General features: G+C 47.1%; 1 protein-coding gene across 9 annotated transcripts in view; it reads left to right on the forward strand.

Moving 5' to 3' along the window:
• USP54 (ubiquitin specific peptidase 54) overlaps positions 1 to 23122 on the forward strand; it is a 479705-nt gene that overhangs the window by 224559 nt on the left and 232024 nt on the right. The gene's annotated exons all lie outside the window — the stretch shown is intronic.

A 23122-nucleotide genomic window follows, 5' to 3' on the forward strand; every position in this document is an offset into this window, starting at 1 on the left:
CACCCGATGCACCACCGTCCGACGACATCAGCAGACGAGGTCCTGGTACCACCGACGTCGATGCAGCTATCCGATGTCTCGGCGCCGATGCAGAGGCCCGATGTCTCGATGCACTCGATGCAGGGGCGGCCGAGGAAGATGGTCTGGACGCTGACGACGTCGATGCACTCGAAGATCCCGGTGCCGATGCCGACGAAGAGCCCGAGAACAACACGTTCCACTGGGCTAGTCTCGCTACCTGAGTCCGCCTTTGAAGCAGGGAACACAGACTGCAGTTCTGAGGGCGGTGCTCGGCCCCCAGACACTGAAGACACGACGAGTGTCGATCAGTGAGCGAGATAACCCGGGCGCACTGGGTGCACTTCTTGAAGCCGCTGGAAGGCTTCGATGTCATGGGCGGAAAAATCACGCCGGCGAAATCAAAAGCCGAAATGGCGAAATTTGAAGCACCAAAATTTAGAGGGAGAAAAATCTCGACCGAGGCCAAAAAGAGGCCTACCCCGACGACGAAAGAAAACTTACCGGGGCAAAAAGCTGGAAGTACGGGGAGGATTTACACGAAACCCGGCGGGGGGTTTCCGGAGCACTTCCCGACAAAGAGAAAACTTTCCCGAAGGAAAAAAAAAACACGCTCAAAATAAATTGGACGCGCGAGGTCGACTTTCCGGGGCTCGACACGGCGAAAACACGACCGTACCGAGTGCGGACAAAAGAAGACTGGCCGGCTCGAGCCGGTTTCGGGCGGGAAGACGGCCGCGCATGCGCGGTGCGCGCGGGCGCGCGAGGGCTAGCAAAGGATTTTGCTAGTGAAGTTTCCGATTGGAGGGGCTGCCGTGGACGTCACCCATCAGTGAGAACAAGCAGCCTGCTTGTCCTCGGAGAATCATAGTGATTACCTTTACTTGATCTTCACAGCCAAGTATTTCTGGGACTAAGGATTATATTGCAATTAGGGTGGATCAGATTGATGCAGGTGTGGCATTTCTGTTAATTTTGCCCATTGTACCTCCAGTATTTGGTGTACAAAATTTGAACAGTTTACCATTTGATTTGAAAGCTAAACAGGATATGCTCCCCTTTCGTAAAAAGCTAAAAGCATAGCTGTTCAGCATGGCCTTCCAAAGATGATGGTGCTTATGAGCTGATATTATGTATATTTTGTGGGTGTAGAATTTGATTGTTTTATCTTTTAATATATTTTATGATTGATTGTTTCTTGTAACCCACTCAGAAGCAAAAGGATGAGTGAACTATAAATGAGTAAGTGAAATGTTAAATAATGGGTGATTTCAATTACCCAAATGCCAACAGGATAAATATGTCAGGAAAAGCTGGGGAGGTAAAATTCTGAGATGAATTAAATAACTGCTTGATGGAGCATCTGGTTCAGGAACTGACAAGAGGAGGAATTCTTATGGGCCTTGTGCTTAATGGAAAACAGGATTTTAACGATGTTGGGACCAGGCACATAGCCAGACCTGACATTTTAGGGGGGGGGGGCCTAGAGTTGACATGGGGGGGGGGGCACTAAATAATGCCTTAGAATGCACTTGATAATGGATTTCTAAGTAAACAGTCTGTCCTGCATTAACATAAACTACATGCACACTTATGGAAACCTTGGAAACACTGACATTTTAAAATGTTTTTAACAGTTGCATTATCCCATCTTTGCCATTATAGTAGACTTGAGTCTGGTCAACCTCTCGACATGCATCACAGTATCCAGGAAAATAATTACTGCAGTGGCGCATATCCCTCAACTTTGTTTATAACAAATATAAAATGCCTTATAAAGCTGTATTAATAAAATAAGTCTTCTTTTCCCTTCCTCTGGTTCTACTGCTTTCTCTCCCTGGAGTTCCTGACAGTGTTCCTTCTACCCCCTTCTCCATTAAATGAAGAATTGTGATATTGAATAAATAAGTATATATTTGTGTTCCTAGTCATGCACCCAAAGATAATATAATCCTTTTTAGAAAGCCAGTTAATCGTTTAACTTATTAGTGGAACATAACCACAGAGGCATGGTATGGTTGCATTTTCAATATGGTAATATTAGAGCCCAGCTAAGGAACAGATTATTTCGAGTTAGTTTTCATGTTGCTTGCATTTGAAAATACAGTGAAACAGAATAATATAATTCAATTATATCATGGGAGCAAGTAGATAAATAAGTCTGAAACATTTAACAAAATAGAGATTAACATATATACCCAATTGGGTATTTAAAAGCCTGTCCTTTATTGATGCCGCGTGTTCAGAAATCATAGCCATATGTTTAGACATGTACACATTAGATCAGGCATCCATACACACATTGCAAAAGTAAACAATAGTTTCTACAGAGTATATTCAAAACTTAATTTTATTTTCTCATTTCCATCTTCCAGAATCCTAGACAGCAGATGTACAGTTCAGCAGGATCCAAAGCAGTCCAAAACAAGTAAAGTCAGAAACAAAACAGTTTATACCTAGGATTCACCTTTGAGTTTAAAAAGCAAAAACATGTGCATGTAAGGACTGGCTAAATGAATTAAAGTTTAAAACAAATGCCCTTAATATGTAATACTTGGTAGCAATAATGAAACAGAGATGGAAATTTCACTTAGCAAGCAGCCTGAGCCAACTGATTTATTTTCCATTGAACATAATTAAATTTGTATGATCTTGGCAGCTTATAGTATGCTGAAGTGGCCATTATTAGTAAATTTAGACTGACTCTGGACAGTTCTGCATGAAGGAAACCCTTCACTCATTATTCAATACGTTCTCTGTGAAATAGTAGTAATAAAAAAGGGCAAGTGCATTTTTATAATGTACCACTGCAATTTACAAAACAAAAGGAGCAAGTTCCCACATGCCATCTTTTTCTTTTGATGTAGGTACAGGAATAAATGATGTTAAAGGCTTCTAGGTCTCAACCTAATTAATGATTTATTTTCAACTGTACTTATAAATAGTTTTATATGTCTGATTGTTAAGCACTTGATACTCATAATGTCTGTTTTGATGGCCCTTTACTAGGTGAAAACATCAGAATACAGTGAGTCCCTATAACCAGCCCCTCCAAATGACACAATGATTAAGATTTAGAACAAATTACTACTCTAACCGACAAAACCAATGCTTCCTCTGTGTATATCCGTATGCTGCACAATCTGGCACTTAAGTTCTTTCAGCCAAGCCTTTACCTGGTTCAAACTCCCCTTCAGCTCTCCTGTGAGTGTTTGCTGTCATTTGCCCATTTCCTTAAAAATTACCTTCATCTTGGCCAACTCCACTTCCTTTTGCTTCACTTCCTGCTTGGCCTCTTCCAATTATGCCCTTACAGAGGTGGCAAGCTTATTCTCCATTTGCTTCTGGAGTAGAGCCAGGGCTTGCTGTTCCCTTAAACTTTCCTTTAGGACCTCCTGCTCTTTTTGCCATTCTTGGTGAGCATTCTGGAACTTGGCTTCAACTAGAGAACAGTTTCTTGGAGCTTTGAGGATCTCTTTTTTTAATCTTGTTGAAGTAAGGGCACACTGAGAAATAGGGGATGAGTAGTATCTTGTTTTTTGGTTATATGTGATTTTTGATGCTACGATTTCCTTACTTTGTGTTCTCTGGTTAGGGTAATTGAAATCGCCCATTATTATACTGTTGCCTGATTTGCCTGCTTTCCTAATTTCTGTTAATATTTCTTCATCTGTCCTTTCGTGGCGGAATTTCTATCCATAAGAATACCACACTTCATGTTTTGCATCTCATTACTGTGTAACCTGCAGTGACTTTTATAATGCTGTTTTTGGGCAAGACAACCTGTGTTAGTTACCTTTAAGTCACATTAAGTTCCAAATAATGATGACTTTCCCGTTCAGTGAAAACCATGAGAGGATGGTTTCAGGTAGTGCTAGAGCGAAAAACGTTTGAAGCTGATCAGGGGGGAAAGCCTTTGTGAAAAAAAAATATATTTTTCAGGCCTGTTCTCAGACCTGTGAGTTTTTGTACCAAATAGAGCTCTGCCGAGCCCGGTACTCGGACCAGGCTCTGCTTGGCGGCTGGACAACCCCGGGTTTCACTTGTGCTGAGTGCCATTCCACAGAGGTTGAGCCCCTAGGTGTGAGCAGCCTGCAGGGCTTATGAGATGGAGCAGGAAGCGGGGTGATGAACGTGACGGCCAGACAGACAGCAGGGAAGAGAGTGATCCAGGTACAGGCAGAGTCAGTAGGCAGGCAGCAGACACGAAAGTAATCCAGGTACATGCAGAGTCAGCAACGAAGAACAAAGTAGAGGAGAAGCACACTACTGAGCAAGTAACACCTACCAAAGTAGAAGCCGAAGCAAGGAGTCTAGGGAGAGCTCAGCTGATAAAGTGCTGGCATCTGACATCAGCAGGGAGAAGGGGCACAGCCATAGGACAAGAGCAGGGGAAGGAGGAACTGGAAGACCAATAGGAGAGAAGCAAGGGAAGCCAGGCAGAGGAAGAGCAGACTCAGGTGCATGGAAGCAAAGCAATTAAGGAGCCTGGAAGCCAGGCAGAGAGAGCAGAGCCAGGTGCATGAAAGCAGAGCAATCAAGGAGCCTGCAGCCAGAGAAAAACTACACACACATGGCTCAGGGCTGTGCCAGTCAAGTGTGCGTGTCAACGGAACTCTGCGCAGCCCGAGGACGCCTCTTGCGTTGAGGTAGTGGACATGACACCTGTTCAGATTCTTTAAACGAAGGTTTCAGTTGAATGTCCAGGGGGAGATGTTTCCATAGTGCAGGGGCCACTACACTGAAGTGAGAGCTACGTGTGTGGTCTAACTGAATACGTAGGAATGATGGGACAATGAGGAGGTTACGTTAACATGGATCTTGCCAGGTATTTGTGACCTGGATTGGCCACTGTTGGAAACAGGATGCTGGGCTTGATGGACCTTTGGTCTGTCCCAGTATGGCAATACTTATGTTCTTATGGAGAGTGCCAGTGGATATATAAGGAATAAGGGAATTGTGAGGAAAAGAAGGACTACAAGGCCTGGTGTGCAACTATAAAAAGTTTAAAAGGAATGCGTTATGATATAGGGAACAGATGTTTATGTCTTAGAAGGGGGGTGACCCTGTCAATTATTTTTTCATATAGGAACTTTACTGAAGTGTTCTGTACCATTTATAAATGATGAATTAGGGAAAGTCAGAGTAGAGAGATTTACAATAATCTAGCCGAGAGAAGACCAATTAATGAAGGAGAAGTTGCATGGCTTTCATATCGATGTGTTACTCCTTTGTCAGGTGACAAACATTTCCAAATGTGATAGCACAGAAAGGAGGCTTCCTTCTAAATCCCATCCTAAAGTTATCAGGCCTGACCACATGGAAATCAAACATTTCCTAGTTGTCTCCGTTGGGTCTGTCTCTTCCCATTCAGGAAATCCTGGTGGTAACAAGAAAATCTTTCATCAGATATACATATGCCTTTAAATGGAAAAGGTTTTCACTCCAGTGTTTCATTAATAATAATGGCTGTTTTTGGTTTCCAGCACATACTATGCTGCAGTACCTATGTCATCTTTATTACCTAGGGCTTCAAACATCCTCTATTAGAGTGCAGTTCAATGTGCACTCAGCCTATCATGTCCCCATAGACAGTGCCCTACCTTCTCAGAGGCTATCTGTTTCTAGATTTTAGGAAAGGGCTTCTTAATACAAAATCTTCCTGTGCCATGTGACCTCAGTGGCCCTCACATCTCTCATGAAACTTCAATTTTGAGCCCATGGAATACTCAGCTCTGAAGATTATGCTTTTTAGTAGTGGTTAATTCAGCTGTAAGAATCAGTTAGCTTCAAGCCTTAGTCAGTTGTGAACCTTATTCTCAACTTAATCATCATAAAATTGCACAACTTACTCAGCCTAGATTCCTGCTAAAAATGGTCAAACGCTTTCAAGTGTGTGAAGAAATAGTGCTGCATTTGTTTTATCCTAAGCAGTACAAACATCCAATTGAGAAGTCCCTTCTGACTCTGGACTGAAAATGAGCTCTCACTTGTCATCTTAAAAGAACATAATCCATCAGAAAATTTACACAGTTGTTCATCTCATTTGTTCCCATCAGACTGGGTATTGCATTAGCAAAATGGACCCTATCTAATAGGCTAGCGTCATGTTTCTAATTCTTTTATTCTGTTATGAGCAACCAAGTGTCCCTCTAACCAGTGGAGTCAGGGCTGGCCCAACAATTAGACAAGACTAGGCAATTGCTTAGGGCAGCAGCTTCTTGAAGGCAGCAAAAAGCAGCTGCAGTCAAAGCAAAATAGTAGATTGTGTTAGGCACACAAACTCAAATAACTGTCAGTACATATGTTATCGTCATATATCTAATCTCCTATTTGTAAACAAAATCTCCTCTCATGGTCAGTTTGACTATTTGCACTATATTCATATTTTTACTGGTCTGAGTACATTGCAAGGTCTCAGTCTGGCATCTACCCAGTGACTTGCCTCGCCTCTGATTGGTTCGGCACAGTGTTAAGTGCACACTATTATGCATGTCTTCCATGGGTCAAGTAACATGCTAATTGGGTTGGAAATGACCTGCATGCTTTGAGCTTGACACCTCTGTTGTACAATGTATGCTTGCTAGCCATGAAAGGAGAAGGGAAGGGGATTTGTATTTGGCTCATGCCTTTCCAGTAATAGGTCAAGGTGAATTTCATTCAGCTATCATAGGTATTTTTCTGTCCCCCAGAGGGCTTATAAACTATATTCTCTTAGCCTTGGCTGTCTTCAGGATATGCTATGAGGTCTGCAGCTTTTCTTTATATATAGTGGGTTCTCAAACCTGACTGGGGTTTGAAGTAGATAGTTTCCTCAGGAAGAAAGAACGTTTCAGCGGGAAAGTCCATTGGTCACAAATTGAATTTTTGTACCTGAAACAATGGAGGGCTAAGATCACAAACAGTGTCAGTGGGATTTGAACTCTGGCTTTTTTGGTTCTCAGCCCACTGTTCTAATGAATAGGTTAAATATGAAATAAATAAGAAATAGAGATTATTCCACAATTATATCAATACATCAGTATTGTATTATGTAGCTAATGAAAGAATACTTTTCCAGAAAGAATGTAGCATTGTGAAGCAGCTGTGCTATTGCTGGTGCCCTTTTTTACACTGCTGACATTTAAGTATTTGACATAAGGAATTCTACTGAAACAATCCTGATATACTGGCAATTAAACATACTAATTTAGGAACTAATGATCCTACCTAAATAGTGAACTAATTGTTATAAAGTCAGCCCTTGAATTTCAGAGAGAGAGAGAGAGAGAGAGAAAATCCTTTACCTGAGGGTTATTGCTAAAATTTAGTGTCAATCCATATATGGCTGTTTTAAACACCAAATGAAGGCAACACATAATATAAGTCATGCAACACAAGTATGTGACATTTCATGCACACTTTCAAATTTCAGGTAAAAGATGCAACCTAACGAGGAATTCTGATGCTGGTGCACAACCAGTGGAAAGCCTTTCATTGGCCACTAAAAAGAGGAGCTATCAGTGGTATGGCTGGTGGAGCTACCTGCTTGCATTTGCTCAGACCCTTTTTTCTTATCTCCCTCGGGTTACTTAAGGAATATTCATAACAGAAGCACTACTCCAGTAAGCAGGATGGAGATTGGCTACATAAATAACTTGTTTTTCTCTCCAGTGTTCTAGTTTTTGAGAACTTAGGAATGAAATCTTGAGCATCAAGAGAATTTTGGAACTGGCAATTGGCAAAAGAAGTGAGAGAAAGGCACACAAAAAAGGGGATATTGAAGGGCAGGATTCGTACTTGGAGTTGATTGGAAAATGGGAATTGAAGTCTAGAAGAGGGGAAGTTTGAAACAGGATAAAGTAAGGGAGAGAAACTGGCAAAAGAAGGTGGAAGAGTGAGATGAGTGAGAGAGAAGATGCAGTTTGGGAAAGAGGATAGGGAAAGTAAAAAAAAAAATAACTTATTACATAGTGGCTCAGTACCTTGAGTGCTATGTTTAGCTAGTTCCATTTAGGATCTACTTCATCAACATAATTTCTCTTAAGTTGTTAGTAGTAGATGATATACAGTTAGCTCACTGCTAAGATGATGTGGCGGGACATAATCGAAAGGGACGCCCAAGTTTTGGTGAGGGCGTCCTCGCAAAACGTCCCGGCGAAAGGGCGGGGAAACCCGTATTATCGAAACAAGATGGACGTCCATCTTTCGTTTTGATAGTACGGTCGGGGATGCCCAAATCCTGAAATTTAGGTCTTCCTTAGAGATGGTCGTCCCTAGACTTGGTTGTTTCTGATTTTCAGTGATAATGGAAACCAAGGACGACCATCTCAGAAACGACCAAATGCAAGCCTTTTGGTCGTGGGAGTAGCCAGCATTCATAGTGCACTGGTCCCCCTGACATGCCAGACTCCAACCGGGCACCCTAGGGGGCACTGCAGTGGACTTCAGAAATTGCTCCCAGGTACATAGCTCCCTTACCTTATGTGCTGAGCCCCCCAAACCCCCGCCCCCAAAACCCACTACCCACAACTGTACACCACTACCATAGCCCTTACGGGTGAAGGGGGGAACCTAGATGTAGGTACAGTGGGTTTCTGGTGGGTTTTGGAGGGCTCACATTTACCACCACAAATGTAACAGGTAGGGGGGGATGGGCCTGGGTCCACCTGCCTGAAGTGCACTGCACCCACTAAAACTGTTCCGCCCTCACCAAAACCTGCATACTGCTGCGATGGACCTGAGTATGACATTTGAGGCTGGCACAAAAGATTTTTAAAGATATTGTTTTGAGGGTGGGAGGGGGTTAGTGACCACTGGGTGAGTAAGGGGAGGTCATCCCCGATTCCCTCCGGTGGTCATCTGGTCAGTTTGGGCACCTTTTTGAGGCTTGGTCGTAAGAAAAACAGGACCAGGTAAAGTCGTCCAAGTGCTCGTCAGGGACGCCCTTTTTTTTCCATTATGGGTCGAGGATGCCCATGTGTTAGGCACGCCCAAGTCCCGCCTTCACTACGCCTTCGACATGCCCCCGTGAAGTTTGGTCGTCCCTGTGACGGAAAGCAGTTGGGGACGCCCAAAATCGGCTTTTGATTATGCTGATTTGGATGACCCTTTGAGGACGCCCATCTTCCGATTTTTGTCGAAAGATGGGCATCCTTCTCTTTCGAAAGTAAGCCTGATAATGACAAAAGTTTTGTTTTTTGATTACACATATGTAGCTTTAAGTACATAAAACAATGTACTGTGTGACCCTAACGTGTAATAGTTATCAAAGTAATAATACACATTTCCCATCACACAATGTGCTAGAACCAGTGGTGTACCAAAGGGGGGGGGGGGGCGGTGGGGGCGGTCCGCCCTGGGTGCAATCCGCTGGGGGGGCCATGTGCGCCTGTCCTTCGTTCCATGCTCCCTCTGCCCCGGAATAGGTTACTTCCTGTTCCGGGGCAGAGGGAGCATGGAACGAACGAAGGACAGGCGCGCACGGCACCCCCCCCCCCTTCAGCGGCGTGCACCCGGGGCGGACCGCCCCCACCGCCCCCCCTTTGGTATGCCACTGGTGTGCAACGGGGGGGGGGGGGGTGTCCTTTCGCCGGGGGGAGGGGGCGCTGCACCCAGGGGGCGGGGCACATCGATGATCCGCCCCGGGTGTCAGCCCCCCTAGGAACGCCACTGGCTAGAACTATTCTGTGTTGTAGTACTGGCAGTAGAAGTATGAAATAGCTGGTTGTTTACTTTGGATATAATTTATTGTCTTTTGTTTTTAATCCTTTATAAAATGTTCCGGGAAGGAGAATGTGTGCTGGTTACACTAATTACAAACTGTATTGTAGAATGTGATGATTGTAAACAGAGTAATTTTTCTCTCATTGTACAATTAAGGATATAATACATTTGGGGGCTTATTTTCAAAGGACATAGTCACACAAAGTACCATAGGTTACTATGAGGCATATTTTCAAAGCACTTAGCCTCCCAAAGTTCCATAGAAACCTATGGAACTTAGCCTCCCAAAGTGCTTTGAAAATATGCCTCTATGGTATTTTGTATGTCTAAGTGCTTTGAAACTGAGCCCCATGATATACCACCTTTCTGTGGTACAACCAAAGCAGTTTACATATTATATACAGGTTCAGTCTCTTGGTAACAAGCCTTCCAATGTCTGTCCACATTGGTATTATTTCCTGTTGCATTCAAAATGTGGAGTATAAACATCATCTAAATAGTTTGGGTCATTATAAATAGTTGAATATGAACATCTTTATGTCTTCTTGTAGCTGAGGTGGTAAATTGTCCACCCTAGTAAGAGTTGGTAAATTGTCCACCCTAGTAAGAGTCAGGTTGGCTGGAGACCTACTCTGGATTACTAAGGGATAATTCTAAACTGGGCACCTCCATTTATAGGACTGGATTGAAAAGCATTACTATAACGGAACCTAGGTACCTAAGTTCCTTTATAGAAATTAAGCATAATCGTGAGCTGGTACAAGTGTAAGCGCCTAAATGCGGCAGGGACACATGGAAGTTACAGTATTCAGTAAGTTATCCACCTAAATGTTCCACACTTGTGTAGCCTCTTGCAAATACCCACTGTGTCATTTACACAGGTATTTATATAATAGGCAGATTATTGACATTTACACAAATGCATTAGTGTAAGTGCCTGATTTATAGAATTACCCAGTAATAATTAGCACAGATCCAATCCACTGCTTACTAGGTACTGATAATCTCAAAAACACACACAGTGAAGAGTGTCTATACAAAATAAGGGGAAAAGTCTCATCAACCTGTGGCACAAACAAGTTTGTCAGTTGCACACAGTATAAAAAATATGGAGACTTGAACTGTAGAGGAGTTATGCATATGTTTATTTCCTTTTCATAAGCAAAAGGGAGGGGGGGGGGGGGGAGTTGGACAGGGAATGGTACAGTTGGGAGGATGGGAGGCATCCTCAAATGGAACTCTGTATATAAGATGAATTTAGCAAGATTCAATGTGATGTTGGAAGATTTACACTGAAAGCATTAATTTAAAAAAAATGACTCTTTCTTGAAGTAAAACTTGAAGCTTCTTCCCCAGGTCTCCGTGGTTAGGAAAAATTGAACATTTATGTTCTTATATAAGGTCATTTAATAATCCCTTACTTTTTACTAGATCTCACATTAAAAAGTCTTAGCTTAATCTCGGTGTTCCCCTGGGGTTATAGACATGGTAGAAGGATATAAATCAGATTTATTAATACTAAGATAATTAATTAGAGTTCTTACCCATGGACAAGCATAAGGGTGCCATTTTGGAGACAACTGGCAGCCATAGATAATAGGAATAGTAAACTGCTGCATAGAATAGATTAAAAAGCAGAGTTTCAACAAACCAAAAACATGGAAGAGGTTGGACTCATACTGGATCACTCGAGGAACAAGTCCTGCTTCTTGGTGTCACACCTTCTGTGTGGAGCTATGTCACAGATTAATTTGTTTAAATGGGCTGGAGGAACTGGTTGTCACCTCTTGTTCAGGGGGCATGGCAAATTGGGTCATCATGGGCAGCAGGGAGCCAACACAGCCATTGAAAAAGATTTCAGCAGTGAAAATATACTATAGACAGCAGTAGAACAGAGTAAATTAAAAGGTGCAATTAAATAATGCCATGGATATTTGTTTAAATAGGCAGGAGGAGCTGATATCACCACCAGTTTGGGGCATCACAGGCAGCCTGGAGCCAGAGCAGTAGCAGGAAAGCAGTACAACAGTTCTGGTTTGAGAGCATGGCTGTTGGGTCACCATGGGATCCAGGGACCCAGCACAACAGCTCTGGTTCGGGGTTCATGGCTAGTTCACATGGGGCAGCAGAGAGCCATCACAACAGATACAAAACAGAGAAACAGATTTTAGCAGTGAAAATATATAATACATAGCAGCAGAATAGAGTAAATTAAAAGGTACAATCACATGAAGCTGAAACATTTTTCTCGACAGCATCAATGCAATTATGGTTTTATCTCTAGAATGTGAGCTGCTTTGCCTCAGTCTTTACCCTCAACCAGGAGAATAGAGGAGGTCATCACCTGTTTCCTTGTCATCAAGCAGATGAAGCCATTACGTATAGGTTGTGTCCATCAACCAGCAGGGGGAGATAGAGAGCACTCAACTTTTCACAGTGCCTCATGGCCAGCCAGTCCACTGCCTCTTCAGTATTCTCTATCTCCCCAAGCAGGGTGGCTGCAGCTTCTTCGAGCTCCATCAAAAATCTGCCTGGGGGTGGCTCCTGGCTTGCCAGTTGTTAGCCGGGGTGTTAGAGGCTCTAGCAGCTTCACTTTGAAGGCACATAGGTTAGCCCTTTTCCTGCCTTACCCATGCCCCCGTGGATGTGGACATATTAGCTTGCTTATCCCTGTCCTTTCCCATTCAGTGGATGCAGGCACATTGGTTCGCCTTTCCCTGCCTTTCCCACTCATCTGAGCCTCCGGAGTTCTTATTACCTCTGCTTTTCTCACAACGTTAAAAAAAAAAAAAATGGAACAGAGGTTTTCCTTTGATTCTTCTATGGGACCGGAGCTGTGATACTCGGTCTGGTGAGGTAAGAGTGTTTTCTAACTCCTCCGGGGTGGGCCCGCGATTGGGGCGTTTTTGGCGTGAAACCACCATTTTCAATTTTCCCGCCGTTTTCGGCGATGGCTGCAGAGAATGTAAAGCGCTGTTCCCGATGTGGCAAGCGCAAATCAGCAGCGGGGCTCTGTAAATCGTGCTGTACAGGTGTAAGAGCTGGCCCGAGCATGACGAGCGATGATCCTTCCCGCTCAGAGCTGGCAGCGGACACCATTTTGAATTCTCCGCATGGCACGGCCTCCGTAGAGACGGAGAGCCCTGAGCCTGGGGGGGGGGGGGGACCTTGAATTGAGGCTATTCAGGGAGCGGCTAGCCCCGGACAGGATCTGGGTGCCCAGGGCGAGTTTTTCTCCCCTGATTTTGTGTTGTTGTTGCATAAAGCATACATGCTGAAAAGAGCTCTCCCTCAAGGGTCGTCTGAGGCCCCTTCTGTTGTCCCCCTGGTGGATTCTGGCCTGGGACTGCCCGCTGAGGCTATTTTCCCTGATAATTGGCATAAAGAAAAGTGTAGAAGGGCTAATTCCCCTTCAGATTCTGGTGCACCTCCTTCCTGCAGTTGTTATGCTGCTAGAGCCTGCCTGGCGTGGTTGCAACAGGCAGAGGATCAGCCCGGAGATGGAGTGGAGCCCTTCTCGGATGTGGCTCCGCGGCTGGAGTTGGCCTTGTCCTTTTTGTCTGATGCACTTTATGATATTGTCAGAGCTTCGGCTAAACAAATGGCAGTAGCAGTGGCGGCTCACCGTCTTATTTGGCTATGACATTGGGCAGCGGACATGGCCTCTAAGCAAAGGTTGGTGAAGTTGCCCTTTCAAGGCCTTCTCCTATTTGGTGAGGAGTTGAAAAAAAAATTGTTAAAGGCCTGGGAGATCCTAAACCCCAGCGCTTGCCCGAAGATAGGCCGAGGCCTTCCTCCAAGGGCCAGGCGGTCCACTCCTCTTATAGACCTTGCTTCCGTGAAGCTAGAAGGTACCGCCCGGGGCGTTCTGCTGGGTTCACTTCTCGTGCCCGTTTTTCAGCAGAGGAACTCCTTTTTGCTCGGACAAGCGTTCCGCAGCCACCGGCTCTAGGCCTGGAGTTCAGGGGCGACCCTCTCAATGATGGTACACCGGCCCCCTCCTCGCTTCCTGTCATCGGAGGACGTCTTTCCCTCTTTGCCGAGGAGTGGGCCAATATTTCCTCAGATCCGTGGGTTCTGGACCTGATCAGAGATGGCTACAGAATAGAATTCAACGCCCCAGTAAGAGACGTGTTTGTGGAGTCCCGATGCAGTTCTGCCGCCAAACGGACGGCGGTAGAGGAGACTTTGCAAGGTCTGATTCAGTTAGGGTCCGTGTCCCCGGTACCTCCCGCCGAACATGGCTACGGCCAATAATCCATCTCCTTTGTGGTGCCGCGAAAAGGTGAGTCTTTTCGCCCTATTCTGGACTTAAAAGAATTAAACAAGTCCCTGAGAGTGTGGCATTTCCACATGGAAACCCTGCGCTCCGTCATTGCTGCGGTACAGCCAGGAGAGTTTCTCACGTCTCTAGACCTGAAAGAAGCTTACTTGCACATACCAATTTGGTCCCCGCACCAGAAGTTTCTGAGGTTTGCGGTGTTGGGAAAACATTTCCAGTTCCGGGCCTTGCCTTTTGGCCTCGCCACAGCTCCTCGAACCTTTTCGAAGGTAATGGTGGTAGTAGCTGCTTTGCTCAGGTGAGAAGGTATCAGGGTTCACCCGTACCTAGACGACTGGCTCATCAGAGCAGACTCTGTAACAGAGAGCTATCAAGCTGCAGCCAGCGTGGTCTCAGTACTTCAATCTCTAGGCTGGGTCGTCAATATGGCCAAAAGTCACCTGACCCTCTCTCAATCTCTAGAATATTTGGGGACCAGGTTTGACACAGACTCGGGCTATGTATACCTACCCGAGCTATGGCGGTACAAGCTTCAGAATCAGGTCCATCTGCTCCTGAGGATGCCCCGCCTGCGAGATTGGGACATTGCCCAGCTGCTGGGATCGATGACAGCCACATTGGAAGTGGTGCCCTGGGTGAGAGCGCACCTGAGACCTCTACAGTATTCCCTACTTCAACGATGGTCTCCAGTTTCTCAGGATTATCAATGCAAACTTTCTTGGATCCCTTCGGCCCGACTGTAAGTAAGATAGATTAAAAGATGGCTGAAACTATTAAAAATAAATATTTATGGAGGCCAAGATGACACCATGAGAGGACGCCCATGAAGTAGCTCTGCTCCAGTAGTGTGTGCTCCTTACACTTGAGATGTCCCTCCTCATTTTAGAATGGGGAAGTGGAGAGGCAAGATCCGGCAGCTTCCTCCAATGTTGGGTGGGTCCCAGGTCTTGTGTCAGGCAACGCTGGAGGAGTTTCATGCTACTGCCCGAACTAATGCGGGTACTGCTTCAGCTTTACAGGTGTAATCTTTGTCTAGCAGCAGTGTAAGCAGGGTTTCACTCAGTCCTGCCCCGTGTTCGGATCTGCCATAGCCCGAAAGAGCTACCAGCACGACAGGGCAGAATGTCAGTTTGGAGGTATTCTAGTGCCTGGAGGATCTCCCTGTTTTTTTTTTTTGTTGTTGTTACATTTGTACCCTGCGCTTTCCCACTCATGGCAGGCTCAATGCGGCTTACATGGGGCAATGGAGGGTTAAGTGACTTGCCCAAGTCACAAGGAGCTGCCTGTGCCGGGCATCGAACTCAGTTCCCCAGGACCAAAGTCCACCACCCTAACCACTAGGCCACTCCTCCACTTTCAGCGTCAACCCCCGGGGTCATCTCTGCATAGAACTCACTATTCCAGCATTTTCCATCATCAGTGAGTACTGTCTCTGCAGATGGGGAAGGGGCTCAAGCGGGTGTGGTATCTAAGCTGGTTAAGCCAAGAAAAGTGACTTTGGAGTCTCTTTGGGAAGCCATGGATATAGTCATTCTTCCTGGACAAAGTGGTGTCGAAGTTTTCTGAAGATTTAAATTTGGTGACTTAACTCCCTGAAAAAGCAAGCCCAGGGAATAGAACAACAGTCTGCCAAGGTGGTTAGTTTGGAGGTTAAGCTTTCAAAGTTGCAAGAAGTTTGTGGGACTTTGGTTAAGGATAAAATATTTATTTAAAAGCAAATGGAATTTATGGAAAATCAGTTGAGGAAGAACACCCTGAGATTTCTGAACTTTCCAAAGTCCCCATTAATTGCCCCTATTGATATGGTAAAGAAGTACTTCTTTGAAGTGCTTTCAGCTGAGATGTCACCACCTTTAGTAAGAGCTCAATACCTGGCTTTGCGAGGTGGTAAAACTGGTACGGATCTACAGGTAGCAAATTTGACTGACTTTTTGGAGTCATCATTTCTGGAACTTACTACCCAATGAACCACACATTTGGTGACTTGCATTAGAGCCTGACAGGGATACAGTTTTAAAATTATATTTTCATTATATGGATTGTGAATTTATGGGTTCTAAGATTAGAACATTTCCTGATTTATAAGAAATGCCCAGAGATGACGTCAAGAGTTTTTGGCTTTACCCCTTCGGGTGCAAGCTCTGAGTATGACTTTTTTGCTTTGTTTTCTTTGTACTTGTTATTTGGCTTACCAAAATAATTCTTATGTCTTTAATGAACCCAAACAATTGTTAGAATTGGTAGTTTCAAAGGAGGAATTGAAAGTGCAGACATGACAACCTATAAGTAAAGTAAGGGATACTGTTATAGATGGCTGCGGCTTTTGCTTGTTCTAGGCGTTTTTTTCTTGATATGTGTATTTTCTCTGACGTTTACTATATATCTTGGCTCTGTTATCTTTGATTGTGGACGTACATTTAAGATTATTTTTCAGATATTTTTTTTCTTTTGTAATTATATTTTGTATAATTTCTTCAGTTGCATTACTTGTGATGAAATTGTATAATTTGCATTCTCCGAGGACAAGCAGGCTGCTTGTTCTCACTGATGGGTGACGTCCACGGCAGCCCCTCCAATCGGAATCTTCACTAGCAAAATCCTTTGCTAGCCCTCGCGCGCCGATGTGCACCGCGCATGCGCGGCTGTCTTCCCGCCCGAAACCGGCTCGTGCCGGCCAGTCTTCTTTTGTCCGCGCTCGGTACGGTCGTGTTACGCCGTTCGCGCCCCGAAAAGTCGACCTCGCGCGTCTTTTTTGGACTAAGCTATTAAAAAAAAAAAAAAATCCTTTCGGAAGGAGACCTTTTCGGTCTGTCCCCTTCCTATATTTCTAGTTTTTGCCCCGTGAAGTTTTCTTTCGTCGTCGGGGTAGGCCCCTTTGAGGCCTCGGTTCGAAGTTTTTCTTCCCCTTTTTGTGGTGCCATCTTCGCCATTACGAGTTTTGATCTCGCTGGCGCGATTTTTCCGCCCATGACATCGAAGTCTCCCAGCGGCTTCAAGAAGTGCACCCAGTGCGCCCGGGTAATCTCGCTCACTGATAGACACGCTTCGTGTCTTCAATGTCTGGGGGCTGGGCACCGCCCGCAGGCCTGTAGTCTGTGCTCTCTTTTACAAAAGCGGACTCAGGTAGCGAGATTGGCCCAGTGGAACGTTTTGTTCTCGGGCTCTTCGTCGGCATCGGCACCGGGAGTATCGAGTGCATCGACGTCGCCAGCGTCCAGACCTTCATCCTCGGCCGCGATTGCATCGAGTGTATCGAGGCATCGACCCTCTGCATCGCGGCTGAGACATCGGAAGGCTGCGTCGGCGTCGGTGGTACCGGGACCTCCTCGTCTGCTGATGTCGCCGGACGGTGGTGCTTCGTCTGGAGTGCAGGTGAGGGCTGTCCATTCCCCTGCTGGTGGCAGTGAGCCTTCGGGTGGGTCTCCCCCTACCCTGATGGCTCCTGCGGTACAGCCCCCCCGAGACCGACCTTCTTCGGCCTCGGCCCCGAGGAAGCGACGGCTGGATTCTACGTCCTCCTCGTCGGTGCCGGGAAGCTCCGGTGACATGCTTCGTCCCAAGAAGTCGAAGAAGCATCGACACCGGTCTCCTTCCCGTGTCGGCACAGAGAGCTCTGGGTCGCCGAGGGAGTCGGCACCCAGCAGGCATCGGCACCGAGAGGACCGCTCACCCTCTGTTCAAGAGGTGTCGATGCGCTCCACTATGGACAGCCCGGAACAGCCTCCACGCCCGGAACAGACTCTGACATCGACACCTGCATCGGCTTCCATGTCTTTCTCCACAGCCGCTCTGCACGAGAGTCTCCGGGCCGTTCTCCCAGAGATCCTGGGAGAGCTGTTGCGCCCTTCCCCTCCGGTACCGGGGGTGCTTGCGCCACCGGTACTGTCGAGTGAGGCGCCGGCTGGCCCTTGCCCGGGGTGAGGTCTCCGACATTGGTACCGCTTGCGGTACCGACTGCGGTAGCCTCCCAGGAAGGCTCGACGTCGGCGGAGGGAGCTTCGTCGGTGCGGGCGAGGGAGTCTATCTCTCGACGCTCCCACCGTGGCTGTGGTTCCACGGAGTCGAGCCTGGCACGGCTTCAGACACAGGTTCGTGAACTTGTGTCTGATACCGATGGTGAGGCCTCGTGGGAGGAGGAGGACATCAGATATTTCTCTTGACGAGGAGTCTGATGGTCTTCCTTCTGATCCCACTCCCTCTCCTGAAAGGCAGCTTCCTCCTCCCGAGAGTCTGTCTTTCGCTTCCTTTGTCCGGGAGATGTCTACGGCCATCCCCTTCCCGGTGGTTGTGGAGGACGAGCCCAGGGCTGAAATGTTTGAGCTCCTGGACTATCCTTCTCCACCTAAGGAAGCGTCCATAGTACCCATACATCATGTCCTCAAAAAGACATTGCTGGCGAACTGGACCAAGCCATTAAGTAATCCCCACATTCCCAAGAAGATCGAGTCCCAGTACCGGATCCATGGGGACCCAGAGCTGATGCGCACTCAGTTGCCTCACGACTCTGGAGTTGTGGATTTGGCCCTAAAGAAGGCTAAGAGTTCTAGGGAGCATGCTTCGGTGCCCCCGTGCAAGGACTCTAAAACCTTAGACTCCTTTGGGAGGAAGGCCTACCATTCCTCTATGGTCAGGCAGCTGAAGGCGTGCAGAAACTTCCTGGCCAGAGGGGTGTATGACACCATTGATGTTGCGTCCAGGGCCGCTGCTCAAGGTGTGGTGATGCGCAGACTCTCATGGCTGCGTGCCTCCGACCTGGAGAATAGACTCCAGCAGCGGATTGCGGACTCTCCTTGCCGTGCGGATAACATTTTTGGAGAAAAAGTCGAGCAGGTGGTAGAGCAGCTCCACCAGCGGGATACCGCTTTCGACAAGTTCTCCCGCCGGCAGCCTTCAGCTTCTACCTCTACAGGTAGACGATTTTTGGGGGGAAGGAGGACTGTTCCCTACTCTTCTGGTAAGCGTAGGTACAATCCTCCTTCTCGACAGCCTGCGGCCCAGGCTAAGCCCCAGCGCGCTCGCTCTCGTCAGCAGCGTGCGCCTCAGCAAGGCCCCTCGGCTCCCCAGCAAAAGCAAGGGACGAGCTTTTGACTGGCTCCAGCAGAGCATAGTCGACATCCAAGTGTCAGTGCCGGGCGACCTGCCAGTCGGAGGGAGGTTGAAAGCTTTTCACCAAAGGTGGCCTCTCATAACCTCCGATCAGTGGGTTCTCCAAATAGTCCGGCAAGGATACACCCTCAATTTGGCCTCAAAACCTCCAAATTGTCCACCGGGAGCTCAGTCTTACAGCTTCCAGCACAAGCAGGTACTTGCAGAGGAAGTCTCCGCCCTTCTCAGCGCCAATGCAGTCGAGCCCGTGCCATCCGGGCAAGAAGGGCTGGGATTCTATTCCAGGTACTTCCTTGTGGAAAAGAAAACAGGGGGGATGCGTCCCATCCTAGACCTAAGGGCCCTGAACAAATATCTGGTCAAAGAAAAGTTCAGGATGCTTTCCCTGGGCACCCTTCTTCCCATGATTCAGGAAAACGATTGGCTATGCTCTCTGGACTTGAAGGACGCCTACACACACATCCCGATACTGCCAGCTCACAGACAGTATCTGCGATTTCAGCTGGGCACACGTCACTTCCAGTACTGTGTGCTACCCTTTGGGCTCGCCTCTGCGCCCAGAGTGTTCACGAAGTGCTTGGCTGTAGTAGCAGCGGCACTTCGCAGACTGGGGGTACACGTGTTCCCCTATCTCGACGATTGGCTGGTGAAGAACACATCCGAGGCAGGAGCTCTACAGTCCATGCAGATGACTATTCGCCTCCTGGAGCTACTGGGGTTTGTGATAAATTATCCAAAGTCCCATCTTCTCCCAGTGCAGAAACTCGAATTCATAGGAGCTCTGCTGGATTCTCGGACGGCTCGCGCCTATCTCCCAGAGACGAGAGCCAACAACTTGTTGTCCCTCGTCTCGCGGGTGCGAGCGTCCCAGCAGATCACAGCTCGGCAGATGTTGAGATTGCTGGGCCACATGGCCTCCACAGTTCATGTGACTCCCATGGCCCGCCTTCACATGAGATCTGCCCAATGGACCCTAGCTTCCCAGTGGTTTCAGGCTGCTGGGGATCTAGAAGACGTGATCCACCTGTCCACGAGTTTTCTCAAATCCCTGTATTGGTGGACGATTTGGTCCAATTTGACTCTGGGACGTCCTTTCCAAATTCCTCAGCCACAAAAAGTGCTGACCACGGATGCGTCTCTCCTGGGATGGGGAGCTCATGTCGATGGGCTTCACACCCAAGGAAGCTGGTCCCTCCAGGAACGCGATCTGTAGATCAATCTTCTGGAGTTGCGAGCGATCTGGAACGCTCTGAAGGCTTTCAGAGATCGGCTGTCCCACCAAATTATCCAAATTCAGACAGACAACCAGGTTGCCATGTATTACATCAACAAGCAGGGGGGCACCGGATCTCGCCCCCTGTGTCAGGAAGCCGTCAGCATGTGGCTCTGGGTTCGCCGTCACGGCATGGTGCTCCAAGCCACATATCTGGCAGGCGTAAACAACAGTCTGGCCGACAGGTTGAGCAGGATTATGCAACCTCACGAGTGGTCGCTCAATTCCCGTGTAGTGCGACAGATCTTCCAGGTGTGGGGCACCCCCTTGGTAGATCTCTTTGCATCTCGAGCCAACCACAAAGTCACTCAGTTCTGTTCCAGGCTTCAGGCCCACGGCAGAATGGCATCGGATGCCTTCCTCCTGGACTGGGTGGAGGGTCTGCTGTATGCTTATCCTCCCATACCTCTGGTGGGGAAGACTTTGTTGAAACTCAAGCAAGACCGAGGCACCATGATTCTGATTGCTCCTATTTGGCCGCGTCAGATCTGGTTCCCTCTTCTTCTGGAATTGTCCTCCAAAGAACCGTGGAGATTGGAGTGTTTTCCGACCCTCATCACACAGGACGAAGGGGCGCTTCTGCATCCCATTCTCCGGTCCCTGGCTCTCACGGCCTGGATGTTGAGAGCGTAGACTTTGCCTCTTTGGGTCTGTCAGAGGGTGTCTCCCGCATCTATCTTGCTTCCAGGAAAGATTCCACTAAGAGGAGTTACTTCTTTCTATGGAGGAGGTTTGCCGTCTGGTGTGACAGCAAGGCCCTAGATCCTCACTCTTGTCCTACACAGACCCTGCTTGAATACCTTCTGCACTTGTCTGAGTCTGGTCTCAAGACCAACTGTAAGGGTTCACCTTAGTGCGATCAGTGCATACCATTACTGTGTGGAAGGTAAGCCGATCTCAGGACAGCCTTTAGTTGTTCGCTTCATGAGAGGTTTGCTTTTGTCAAAGCCCCCTGTCAAGCCTCCTACAGTGTCATGGGATCTCAGTGTCGTTCTCACCCAGCTGATGAAACCTCCTTTTGAGCCACTGAACTCCTGCCATCTGAAGTACTTGACCTGGAAGGTCATTTTCTTGGTGGCAGTTACTTCAGCTCGTAGAGTCAGGGAGCTTCAGGCCCTGGTAGCCCAGGCCCCTTAAACCAAATTTCATCATAACAGAGTAGTCCTCCGCACTCACCCTAAGTTCTTGCCAAAGGTTGTGTCGGAGTTCCATCTGAACCAGTCAATTGTCTTGCCAACATTCTTTCCCCGTCCTCATTCCTGCCCTGCTGAACGTCAGCTGCACACATTGGACTGCAAGAGAGCATTGGCCTTCTATCTGGAGCGGACACAGCCCAACAGACAGTCCGCCCAATTGTTTGTTTCTTTTGATCCCAACAGGAGGGGAGTGGCTGTGGGGAAACGCACCATATCCAATTGGCTAGCAGATTGCATTTCCTTCACTTACGCCCAGGCTGGGCTGGCTCTTGAGGGTCATGTCACGGCTCATAATGTTAGAGCCATGGCAGCGTCGGTAGCCCACTTGAAGTCAGCCACTATTGAAGAGATTTGCAAAGCTGCGACGTGGTCATCTGTCCACACATTCACATCTCATTACTGCCTGCAGCAGGATACCCGACGCGACAGTCGGTTCGGGCAGTCAGTGCTTCAGAATCTGTTAGGGGTTTAGAATCCAACTCCACCCCCCTAGGCCCAATTTTTACTCTGTTCCAGGCTACACTCTCAGTTAGTTGGATAAGTTGTTAGGTCAATCTCAGTTATGTCCTCGCCGTTGCGAGGCCCAATTGACCATGGTTGTTGTTTTGAGTGAGCCTGGGGGCTAGTGATACCCCATCAGTGAGAACAAGCAGCCTGCTTGTCCTCGGAGAAAGTGAATGCTACATACCTGTAGAAGGTATTCTCCGAGGACAGCAGGCTGATTGGTCTCACAAACCCGCCCGCCTCCCCTTTGGAGTTGTGTCTTCCCTTCTCTTTGTCTTGCTACATATGAGACTGGCCGGCACGAGCCGGTTTCGGCGGGAAGACGGCCGCGCATGCACGGTGCGCATCGGCGCGCGAGGGCTAGCAAAGGATTTTGCTAGTGAAGATTCCGATTGGAGGGGCTGCCGTGGACGTCACCCATCAGTGAGAACAATCAGCCTGCTGTCCTCGGAGAATACCTTCTACAGGTATGTAGCATTCGCTATATTGAAAATAAATAAATATTTAGCCCAAAACAAATAGACTATAGCCCAAATCAATATTAGTAATCAAGAACCAATGTAATAAAGTTGAAAACTGCTTGGTCGCAAACTTTTGGCCATGACTGTATATCAGGTATCTCTTCTTTTTAACTGCAGTCTTTGCACTAATTTCCAAAATGAAATTACAGATATACTTTTAAATTGAAAATTACCTAGGAAAACTACCTGCACACATTTACCGCTGCAGGTAGGTTTTAAACCCTTTTCCAACCACCCTCTGGGAATGCCTCTTCAAATTTGAGTAGCAATGCATAAAAGGTACTATCGGTGTAATTTTACCTGCACATAAGACAGGTATTTTCTAAAAGGCCATTTGCCTAGGCAAAGCACTGTTTTAGCTGTGGAATTAGCATTGATAACTACCCTTCTTGTACATTGATGTCTATATCCGGCTTTTATTATAGTATTATTAAATTAAATGTTCTTAAATAAATACATGAAATAAATACATTTCATTTTTTTCTCAGTTTTCTGTGTGTGTCTGGGAGAACTAGCT

Source organism: Microcaecilia unicolor, chromosome 5, assembly GCF_901765095.1.
Source record: "Microcaecilia unicolor chromosome 5, aMicUni1.1, whole genome shotgun sequence".
Classification (NCBI taxonomy): Eukaryota; Metazoa; Chordata; class Amphibia; order Gymnophiona; family Siphonopidae; genus Microcaecilia; species Microcaecilia unicolor.